The 11,661-nt window shown below is 52.2% G+C and overlaps 2 non-coding genes across 2 annotated transcripts; both read right to left on the reverse strand.

Moving 5' to 3' along the window:
* Positions 1–5,700: 5,700 nt before the first annotated feature.
* Positions 5,701–5,819, reverse strand: LOC119130238. The gene has a single exon (XR_005099385.1). It is a non-coding gene; the product is annotated as a 5S ribosomal RNA (ribosomal RNA).
* A 4,726-nt stretch (positions 5,820–10,545) lies between these two features.
* LOC119130253 lies at positions 10,546–10,664 on the reverse strand. The gene has a single exon (XR_005099390.1). It is a non-coding gene; the product is annotated as a 5S ribosomal RNA (ribosomal RNA).
* Positions 10,665–11,661: the final 997 nt, after the last annotated feature.

An 11,661-nucleotide genomic window follows, 5' to 3' on the forward strand; every position in this document is an offset into this window, starting at 1 on the left:
ACCTGTGGGAGGGGCCAAAGGGGTCGGGTGCATTGCAAGCTGGGCGGCGGCCAAAGGCAGGGACCTTGGCGGTCTGATCCCCGGCTGCAGAAGCTGGCTCTTGGGACATGGAATGTCACCTCTCTGGCTGGAAAGGAGCCCGAGCTGGTGTGCGAGGCAGAAAAGTTCCGACTAGATATAGTCGGACTTGCCTCCACGCACAGTTTGGGTTCCGGTACAAGCCCTCTCGAGAGGGGCTGGACTCTCTTCCACTCTGGAGTTGCCCACGGTGAGAGGCGTCGGGCAGGTGTGGGTATACTTATTGCCCCCCGGCTGGGCGCCTGCACATTGGGGTTCACCCCGGTGAACGAGAGGGTAGCCTCCCTCCGCCTTCGGGTGGGGGGACGGGTCCTGACTGTTGTTTGTGTCTATGCACCAAACGGCAGCTCAGAGTACCCACCCTTCTTGGAGTCCCTGGAGGAAGTGCTGGAGAGCGCTCCTTCTGGGGACTCCGTCGTTCTACTGGGTGACTTCAGTGCTCACGTGGGCAATGACAGTGAGACCTGGAAGGGCGTGATTGGGAGGAACGGCCCCCCCGATCTGAACCCGAGCGGTGTTCTATTGTTGGACTTCTGTGCTCGACACGGATTTTCAATAATGAACACCATGTTCAAACATAAGGGTGTCCATGTGTGCACTTGGCACCAGGACACCCTAGGCCGCAGTTCGATGATCGACTTTGTAGTCGTGTCATCGGATTTGCGGCCGCATGTTTTGGACACTCGGGCGAAGAGAGGGGCGGAGCTGTCAACTGATCACCACCTGGTGGTGGGTTGGCTCCGATGGTGGGGGAAGATGCCGGTCCGACCTGGCAGACCCAAACGTTCTGTGAGGGTCTGCTGGGAACGTCTGGCGGAATCCCCTGTCAGGAAGAGCTTCAACTCCCACCTCCGGCAGAGCTTTTCCCACGTCCCGGGGGAGGCGGGGGACATTGAGTCCGAGTGGACCTTGTTCCGCGCCTCCATTGTTGAGGCGGCCGACCGGAGCTGTGGCCGTAAGGTCATTGGTGCCTGTCGTGGCGGCAATCCCCGAACCCGCTGGTGGACACCGGCGGTAAGGGATGCCGTCAAGCTGAAGAAGGAGTCCTATCGGGCCGTTTTGGCCTGCGGGACTCCGGAGGCAGCTGACAGGTACCGGATGGCCAAGCGGAACGCGGCTTCGGCGGTTGCTGAGGCAAAAACCCGGGCGTGGGAGGAGTTCGGCGAGGCCATGGAGAATGACTTCCGGACGGCTTCGAGGAAATTCTGGTCCACCATCCGGCGTCTCAGGAGGGGGAAGCAGTGCAACGTCAACACTGTTTACAGTGGAGATGGCGTGCTGCTGACCTCGACTCGGGACGTCGTGTGTCGGTGGGGAGAATACTTCGAAGACCTCCTCAATTCCACCGACACGCCTTCCATTGTGGAAGCAGGGCCTGGGGACTCTGAGGCGGACTCTCCAATCTCTGGGGTTGAAGTCACTGAGGTAGTTAAAAAACTCCTCGGTGGCAAGGCCCGGGGGTGGATGAGATCCGCCCGGATTTCTTAAGGGCTCTGGATGTTGTGGGGCTGTCATGGCTGACACGTCTCTACAGCATCGCGTGGACATCGGGGACAGTGCCTCTGGATTGGCAGACTGGGGTGGTGGTTCCCCTCTTTAAGAAGGGGGACCGGAGGGTGTGTTCCAATTACAGGGGAATTACACTCCTCAGCCTCCCTGGTAAGGTCTATTCAGGGGTGCTGGAGAGGAGGGTCCGTCGGGAGGTCGAACCTCGGATTCAGGAGGAACAGTGTGGCTTTCGTCCTGGCCGTGGAACAGTGGACCAGCTCTTCACCCTCAACAGGATCCTCGAGGGTGCATGGGAGTTCGCCCAACCAGTCCACATGTGTTTTGTGGACTTGGAGAAGGCGTTCGACCGTGTCCCTCGGGAGGTTCTGTGGGGGGTGCTTCGGGAGTACGGGGTACCGAGCCAACTGATAAGGGCGGTTCGGTCCCTGTATCACCGATGCCAGAGTGTGGTCCGCATTTCCGGCAGTAAGTCGGATTCGTTCCCAGTGAGGGTTGGACTCCGCCAAGGCTGCCCTTTGTCACCGATTCTGTTCATAATTTTTATGGACAGAATTTCTAGGCGCAGCCGAGGCGTTGAGGGTGTCCGGTTTGGGGACCTCAGCATCGCGTCTCTGCTTTTTGCAGACGACGTGGTGCTGTTGGCTTCTTCAGGCCGTGATCTCCAGCTCTCACTGGAGCGGTTCGCAGCCGAGTGTGAAGCGGTCGGGATGAGGGTCAGCACCTCCAAATCCGAGTCCATGGTCCTCGATCGGAAAAGGGTGGAATGCCCTCTCCGGATCGGGGATGAGATCCTGCCCCAAGTGGAGGAGTTTAAGTATCTTGGGGTCTTGTTCACGAGTGAGGGGAGGATGGAGCGCGAGATCGACAGGCGGATCGGTGCAGCGTCGGCAGTAATGCGGACTCTGTACCGGTCCGTCGTGGTAAAGAGAGAGCTGAGCCAAAAGGCAAAGCTCTCAATTTACCGGTCGATTTACGCTCCTACCCTCACCTATGGTCACGAGCTATGGGTCGTGACCGAAAGAACGAGATCCCGGATACAAGCGGCCGAAATGAGTTTTCTCCGCAGGATGTCCGGGCTCTCCCTTAGAGATAGGGTGAGGAGTTCGGTCATCCGGGAGAGACTCGGAGTAGAGTCGCTACTCCTCCACGTTGAGAGGAGCCAGATGAGGTGGCTCGGGCATCTCATCAGGATGCCTCCTGGACGCCTCCCTGGGGAGGTGTTCCGGGCATGTCCCACCGGTAGGAGACCCCGGGGACGACCCAGGACGCGCTGGAGAGACTATGTCTCTCGGCTGGCCTGGGAACGCCTTGGGATCCCCCGGGATGAGCTAGATGAAGTGGCTGGGGAGAGGGAAGTCTGGGAGTCCCTCCTGAAGCTGCTGCCCCCGCGACCCGACCCCGGATAAGCGGAAGAAGATGGATGGATGGATTAAACTTTTTTAACAAATAAAAAACTGAAAAGTGGGGCGCGCAATATTATTCGGCCCCCTTGCGCTAATACTTTGTAGCGCCACCTTTTGCTGCAATTACAGCTGCAAGTCGCTTGGGGTATGTCTCTATCAGTTTTGCACATCGAGAGACTGGAATTCTTGCCCATTCTTCCTTGCAAAACAGCTCGAGCTCAGTGAGGTTGGATGGAGAGCGTTTGTGAACAGCAGTCTTCAGCTCTTTCCACAGATTCTCGATAGGATTCAGGTCTGGACTTTGACTTGGCCATTCTAACACCTGGATACGTCTATTTGTGAACCATTCCATTGTAGATTTGGCTTTATGTTTTGGATCATTGTCCTGTTGGAAGATAAATCTCCGTCCCAGTCTCAGGTCTTTTGCAGACTCCAACAGGTTTTCTTCCAGAATGGTCCTGTATTTGGCGCCACCCATCTTCCCATCAATTTTAGCCATCTTCCCTGTCCCTGCTGAAGAAAAGCAGGCCCAAACCATGATGCTGCCACCACCATGTTTGACAGTGGGGATGGTGTGTTCAGGGTGATGAGCTGTGTTGCTTTTACGCCAAACATATCGTTTTGCATTGTGGCCAAAAGGTTCGATTTTGGTTTCATCTGACCAGAGCACCTTCTTCCACATGTTTGGTGTGTCTCCCAGGTGGCTTGTGGCAAACTTTAAACGAGACTCTTTATGGATACCTTTGCGAAATGGCTTTCTTCTTGCCACTCTTCCATAAAGGCCAGATTTGTGCAGTGCACGAGTGATTGTTGTCCTATGGACAGACTCTCCCACCTCAGCTGTAGTTATCTGCAGTTCATCCAGAGTGATCATGGGCCTCTTGGCTGCATCTCTGATCAGTCTTCTGCTTGTTTGAGATGAAAGTTTGGAGGGACGGCCGGGTCTTGGTAGATTTGCAGTGGTCTGATACTTCAATATAATTGCTTGCACAGTGCTCTTTGAGATGTTTAAAGCTTGGGAAATCTTTTTGTATCCAAATCCGGCTTTAAACTTCTCCACAACAGTATCTCGGACATGCCTGGTGTGTTCCTTTGTCTTCATGGTTCTCTCTGCGCTTTAAACAGAACCCTGAGACTATCAAAGAGCAGGTGCATTTATACGGAGACTTGATTACACACAGGTGCATTCTATTTATCATCATCAGTCATTTAGGACAACATTGGATCATTCAAAGATCCTCACTGAACTTCTGGGGTGAGTTTGCTGCACTGAAAGTAAAGGGGCCGAATAATATTGCACGCCCCACTTTTCAGTTTTTTATTTGTTAAAAAAGTTTAAATTATCCAATAAATTTCGTTCCACTTCACGATTGTGTCCCACTTGTTGATTCTTGACAGAAAATTAAAATTTTATATCTTTATGTTTGAAGCCTGAAATGTGGCGAAATGTTGATAGGTTCAAGGGGGCCGAATACTTTCGCAAGGCACTGTATATATATATATATTTTATCGACGATCAATTCATTCTGGTCAAGACACTCGTCCCGGTCACGTGACATGTTTCCCCAGTCGAGCCCGCAAAGCTAGCAAAAATGAGTAAGAATTTATTTAGAAAAATATAAGAAATTTGGCAATTCTCTCCCAATTACATTCATCGCTGTGTCTCTTGATACTAGACGCTCGTCTCGGTCACGTGACATGTCACCCCAGTCGATCCCGCGAGGCAAGCAAAAATGAGTAAGAAACACAGAAGTTTGGTAAGCTTCTTCGGAAAGGGAAAAAAACCAATGAGGAGACTGAAGAAGAGGCTGCTACCACCTCGAAGAAAAGGAAAGCTGCATTTAAAAGAACATTTCTGGAGTCCTACTTAAAATATGGATTTATTGCCACAGGTAACTCTGACGCGCCAAGCGCACTCGGCATATGTGGCGACAGGCTCGCTAACGAGGCAACGAAGCCTTCAAAACTGCTTCGGCACATGGAGACCAAGAATCCTGAATTAAAAGACAAACCTTAACCACTTCAGGTGTCATTGTCTCCGATTACGCCTGGATGGGACCGGCTCGTTTCTGAGAAACGAGCTCGGTGCTCCCAATAATTCAACGTAATGGTGAGTTTTATTTTTATGTGAATTATATTTGGTTTTATGCCAGTCGTACCATTTTATTTAATCGTATTGATCAATTTATTATAAATGTATTATTTATTTATATAAATGTATTGTTTCATTATATAAAGGCAGGTCCGCAAAAATATTTCTGACGCGTAGCCGGTCCGTGGCGCAAGAAAGGTTGGGGACCACTAGTCTAAAACAATCTGGCCGTAACTGGAATAGGGTTCTACACGAATGCCTAACGGAAAAGTGAAGTGCACAAAACCTGCATTTGGCTGTATCAAAATAAATGTCATGAAAAAGGTAAAAACACTACATGGAAGCGCAATGTGTTGTGCTGGGTTCTTTTACAAGTAAAGACTGCTGCTTTGAGTTCACAGGGAGCCATGCTCTTTATTCACTGTACATAGTCTGCCCTCTAGCGGTAAAAACGTGAACTACAATGCTATGGCTGTCACCACACAATGTAGGTTTCAAACTCGTGTTATAGTTTCAATGTCGGATTTCAAACTAGGCTTGCTGTTTCCGAATGCCATTCGTGATGGGTGTTGTAAAAAAAAATTGCTTAAACGATTGAAGTGCACATAAAAAAGAAAAAGCTTACAGCACCTGGTATTCCCAGGCGGTCTCCCATCCAAGTACTAACCAGGCCCGACCCTGCTTAGCTTCCGAGATCGGACGAGATCGGGCGTTCTCAGGGTAGTATGGCCGTAAGCCGTGACGTGACTCAGAATTGTGCATTTTATAGACACAGTCGCCCCTGAAACCATGCCAAGCAGCGGCGGTACTTGATGGCTGTTGTAAAAGTTTCCTTTCACAATTGACGTGGAAAAAAAAAAAAAAAAAAAAGGCTTTCAGCACCTGGTATTCCCTGACGGTCTCCCTTCCAGTGCCGGCTCTACGCAGGGGCAAGAGGGGGCAACTCCCTCTTCTGCTTCATTTTCTGCTTCAACTTCAAGTTCTCCTTCAACTCCCTCTTCTGCTTCATTTTCTGCTTCAGATTCTGTCTGCGTGGGCCAGGCTGCCCGATTGGACATCATGAGCATCCCCACCAGTGCCGGCTCTACGCAGGGGCAAGAGGGGGCAACGCCCCCTTAAACAGATGTTCTGCCCCCTCAAATCAAACTTTTAGAAGTGAAAAATCCGCTGATAGAAACACACGTTAATCAGCCCCCTCTCTTCTCTCATGTCGGTGCAGTGTGTGTCCTCCCTCACACAGCCTGCTGTCAGGACTCCGCGCCCCTCCGTAAACATCCAATCACTGTGAGTATGCAAATGAGGCAAGACGCAGCCAGAGAGTGTCAAGTTACAGTCAGCGCGGTAGGAGTTGGAAGTAGCAGTAAAAACTCCACCAAACTCGTCGTAATGACCCGTGATATAACTAATGATTAACGACAACTCAAATAATAGTTAATATAACATTCATATTATATGTTCCCCCCCCTGAGAGATTGCCCCCTTATTGTGGTCAGGGGGTTTGCGTGCCTCAGTGACCCTAACAGCAATACCAGCAGAAGCTTTAATCTTCAGGTGGGACACCCAAGCTGGACAGGTCTTAGTGTAGAGGCCTGACAGAGTGCAATCCACTTCTTCAGGTTGAGATCTGGACACACAGCTAACAACTGCCGTGAAGAAAACACTAACAGTGTTAAAAATGTGTAAAAAAAAAGAAAGAAAAAAAGAACATGCCCCCTTCACATTTCTGACTGCCCCCTCTTATGTGCATTCCTAGAACCGGCCCTGCTCCCTTCCCTTTTTTTTTTACAACCAGGTCCCAAACAGGCTTTCTTCCAAGACTTTTGGTGTTTTATGGAAACATGGCTATCGTGAAAAGTTATTGACAGCTTTTTATGCGGTAGCACGAATTTGCCGTTGCGACCTGCATTTTGCTGTATCAAAATTAATGTCTTGAAAAAGGTAAATCATCAGCCCCTTATGATGAAAAAAATTAATGGATCACGTTTTCCCTCGCCCGGATGCGGGTCACCGGGGCCCCCCTCTGGAGCCAGGCTTGGAGGCGGGGCTCGAAGGCGAGCGTCTGGTGGCCGGGCCTTCGCCCATGGGGCCCGGCCGGGCTCAGCCCGAAAAGGAAACGTGGGTCCCCCTTCCCATGGGCTCACCACCTGTGGGAGGGGCCAAAGGGGTCGGGTGCATTGCAAGCTGGGCGGCGGCCAAAGGCAGGGACCTTGGCGGTCTGATCCCCGGCTGCAGAAGCTGGCTCTTGGGACATGGAATGTCACCTCTCTGGCTGGAAAGGAGCCCGAGCTGGTGTGCGAGGCAGAAAAGTTCCGACTAGATATAGTCGGACTTGCCTCCACGCACATTTTGGGTTCCGGTACAAGCCCTCTCGAGAGGGGCTGGACTCTCTTCCACTCTGGAGTTGCCCACGGTGAGAGGCGTCGAGCAGGTGTGGGTATACTTATTGCCCCCCGGCTGGGCGCCTGCACATTGGGGTTCACCCCGGTGAACGAGAGGGTAGCCTCCCTCCGCCTTCGGGTGGGGGGACGGGTCCTGACTGTTGTTTGTGTCTATGCACCAAACGGCAGCTCAGAGTACCCACCCTTTTTGGAGTCCTTGGAGGAAGTGCTGGAGGGCGCTCCTTCTGGGGACTCCATCGTTCTACTGGGTGACTTCAATGCTCACGTGGGCAATGACAGTGAGACCTGGAAGGGCGTGATTGGGAGGAACGGCCCCCCCGATCTGAACCCGAGCGGTGTTCTATTATTGGACTTCTGTGCTCGACACGGATTTTCTATAATGAACACCATGTTCAAACATAAGGGTGTCCATGTGTGCACTTGGCACCAGGACACCCTAGGCCGCAGTTCGATGATCGACTTTGTAGTCGTGTCATCGGATTTGCGGCCGCATGTTTTGGACACTCGGGCGAAGAGAGGGGCGGAGCTGTCAACTGATCACCACCTGGTGGTGGGTTGGCTCCGATGGTGGGGGAAGATGCCGGTCCGACCTGGCAGACCCAAACGTTCTGTGAGGGTCTGCTGGGAACGTCTGGCGGAATCCCCTGTCAGGAAGAGCTTCAACTCCCACCTCCGGCAGAGCTTTTCCCACGTCCCGGGGGAGGCGGGGGACATTGAGTCCGAGTGGACCTTGTTCCGCGCCTCCATTGTTGAGGCGGCCGACCGGAGCTGTGGCCGTAAGGTCATTGGTGCCTGTCATGGCGGCAATCCCCGAACCCGCTGGTGGACACCGGCGGTAAGGGATGCTGTCAAGCTGAAGAAGGAGTCCTATCGGGCCGTTTTGGCCTGCGGGACTCCGGAGGCAGCTGACAGGTACCGGGTGGCCAAGCGGAACGCGGCTTCGGCGGTTGCTGAGGCAAAAACCCGGGCGTGGGAGGAGTTTGGCGAGGCCATGGAGAATGACTTCCGGACGGCTTCGAGGAAATTCTGGTCCACCATCCGGCGTCTCAGGAGGGGGAAGCAGTGCAACGTCAACACTGTTTACAGTGGAGATGGCGTGCTGCTGACCTCGACTCGGGACGTCGTGTGTCGGTGGGGAGAATACTTCGAAGACCTCCTCAATTCCACCGACACGCCTTCCATTGTGGAAGCAGGGCCTGGGGACTCTGAGGCGGACTCTCCAATCTCTGGGGTTGAAGTCACTGAGGTAGTTAAAAAACTCCTCGGTGGCAAGGCCCCGGGGGTGGATGAGATCCGCCCGGATTTCTTAAGGGCTCTGGATGTTGTGGGGCTGTCATGGCTGACACGTCTCTACAGCATCGCGTGGACATCGGGGACAGTGCCTCTGGATTGGCAGACTGGGGTGGTGGTTTCCCTCTTTAAGAAGGGGGACCGGAGGGTGTGTTCCAATTACAGGGGAATTACACTCCTCAGCCTCCCTGGTAAGGTCTATTCAGGGGCGCTGGAGAGGAGGGTCCGTCGGGAGGTCGAACCTCGGATTCAGGAGGAACAGTGTGGCTTTCGTCCTGGCCGTGGAACAGTGGACCAGCTCTTCACCCTCAACAGGATCCTCGAGGGTGCATGGGAGTTCGCCCAACCAGTCCACATGTGTTTTGTGGACTTGGAGAAGGCGTTCGACCGTGTCCCTCGGGAGGTTCTGTGGGGGGTGCTTCGGGAGTACGGGCTACCGAGCCAACTGATAAGGGCGGTTCGGTCCCTGTATCACCGTTGCCAGAGTTTGGTCCGCATTTCCGGCAGTAAGTCGGATTCGTTCCCAGTGAGGGTTGGACTCCGCCAAGGCTGCCCTTTGTCACCGATTCTGTTCATAATTTTTATGGACAGAATTTCTAGGTGCAGCCGAGGCGTTGAGGGTGTCCGGTTTGGGGACCTCAGCATCGCGTCTCTGCTTTTTGCAGACGACGTTGTGCTGTTGGCTTCTTCAGGCCGTGATCTCCAGCTCTCACTGGAGCGGTTCGCAGCCGAGTGTGAAGCGGTCGGGATGAGGGTCAGCACCTCCAAATCCGAGTCCATGGTCCTCGATCGGAAAAGGGTGGAATGCCCTCTCCGGATCGGGGATGAGATCCTGCCCCAAGTGGAGGAGTTTAAGTATCTTGGGGTCTTGTTCACGAGTGAGGGGAGGATGGAGCGCGAGATCGACAGGCGGATCGGTGCAGCTTCGGCAGTAATGCGGACTCTGTACCGGTCCGTCGTGGTAAAGAGAGAGCTGAGCCAAAAGGCAAAGCTCTCAATTTACCGGTCGATTTACGCTCCTACCCTCACCTATGGTCACGAGCTATGGGTCGTGACCGAAAGAACGAGATCCCGGATACAAGCGGCCGAAATGAGTTTTCTCCGCAGGATGTCCGGGCTCTCCCTTAGAGATAGGGTGAGAAGTTCGGTCATCCGGGAGAGACTCGGAGTAGAGTCGCTACTCCTCCACGTTGAGAGGAGCCAGATGAGGTGGCTCGGGCATCTCATCAGGATGCCTCCTGGACGCCTCCCTGGGGAGGTGTTCCGGGCATGTCCCACCGGTAGGAGACCCCGGGGACGACCCAGGACGCGCTGGAGAGACTATGTCTCTCGGCTGGCCTGGGAACGCCTTGGGATCCCCCGGGATGAGCTAGATGAAGTGGCTGGGGAGAGGGAAGTCTGGGAGTCCCTCCTGAAGCTGCTGCCCCCGCGACCCGACCCCGGATAAGCGGAAGAAGATGGATGGATGGATGGAAAAAGGTAAAAACACGACATGGAAGCGCAATGTGTTGTGTTGGGTTCTTTTACAAGTAAAGACTGCTGCTTTGAGTTCACAGGGAGCCATGGTCTTTATTCACTGTCCATAGTCTTCCCTCTAGCGGTAAAAACGTGAACTACAATGCTATGGATGTCACCACATAATATAGGTTTTAAACTCGTGTTATAGTTTCAATGTCGGAGTTTAAACTAGGCTTGCTGTTTCCGAATGCCATTCGTGATGGGTGTTGTAAAAAAAAATTTGCTTAAACGATTGAAGTGCACATAAAAATGAAAAAGCTTACAGCTCCTGGTATTCCCAGGCGGTCTCCCATCCAAGTACTAACCAGGCCCGACCCTGCTTAGCTTCCGAGATCGGACGAGATCGGGCGTTCTCAGGGTAGTATGTCCGTAAGCCGTGACGTGACTCAGAATTGTGCATTTTATAGACACAGTCGCCCCTGAAACCATGCCAAGCAGCGGCGGTACTTGATGGCTGTTGTAAAAGTTTCCTTTCACAATTGACGTGGGAAGAAAAAAAAAGGCTTTCAGCACCTGGTATTCCCTGACGGTCTCCCTTCCCTTGTTTTTTACAACCAGGTCCCAAACAGGCTTTCTTCCAAGACTTTTGTTTTTTTATGGAAACAACCTGCATTTTGTTGTATCAAAATAAATGTCTTGAAAAAGGTAAAAACACGACATGGAAGCGCAATGTGTTGTGTTGGGTTCTTTTACAAGTAAAGACTGCTGCTTTGAGTTCACAGGGAGCCATGCTCTTTATTCACTGTACATAGTCTTCCCTCTAGCGGTAAAAACGTGAACTACAATGCTATTGATGTCACCACATAATATAGGTTTCAAACTCGTGTTATAGTTTCAATGTCGGAGTTTAAACTAGGCTTGCTGTTTCCGAATGCCATTCGTGATGGGTGTTGTAAAAAAAAACTTTAATATAATGGATGCTGGGTGAGCACCAAGGGCCACCATCACGTTTTGGGTGCTCTTCTTGCATTAAAGCTGAGTTCTCCCTCTGCAAGATCACACAGGCGGGATGCATAAAACATCGGACAAGTTTGAGTGGACTGACAAAACGTCTTCAGTAAGTAACACACTCACGGTAAGTTTGGAGTTGGCAAGGATGCAAAAAGTTAAGTTAAAGTTAAAGTCCCAATGATCGTCACACACACATCTGGGTGTGGTGAAATTTGTCCTCTGCATTTAACCCATCCCCGTGTAATTTTAATCCATCCCCTGGGGGAGAGGGGAGCAGTAAGCAGCAGCGGTGCCGCGCTCGGGAATCATTTGGTGATCAAAAGCGAAGTGTGACGAAAAAAGGCTTACAAACTGTTCCGACATGGTGAAGCAAACTGCTTATTTTCAATGTTCACCTTTCAGAAGAAACCTTTGGCCAAAT

This window comes from Syngnathus acus, chromosome 1 (genome assembly GCF_901709675.1).
Source record: "Syngnathus acus chromosome 1, fSynAcu1.2, whole genome shotgun sequence".
Classification (NCBI taxonomy): domain Eukaryota; kingdom Metazoa; phylum Chordata; class Actinopteri; order Syngnathiformes; family Syngnathidae; genus Syngnathus; species Syngnathus acus.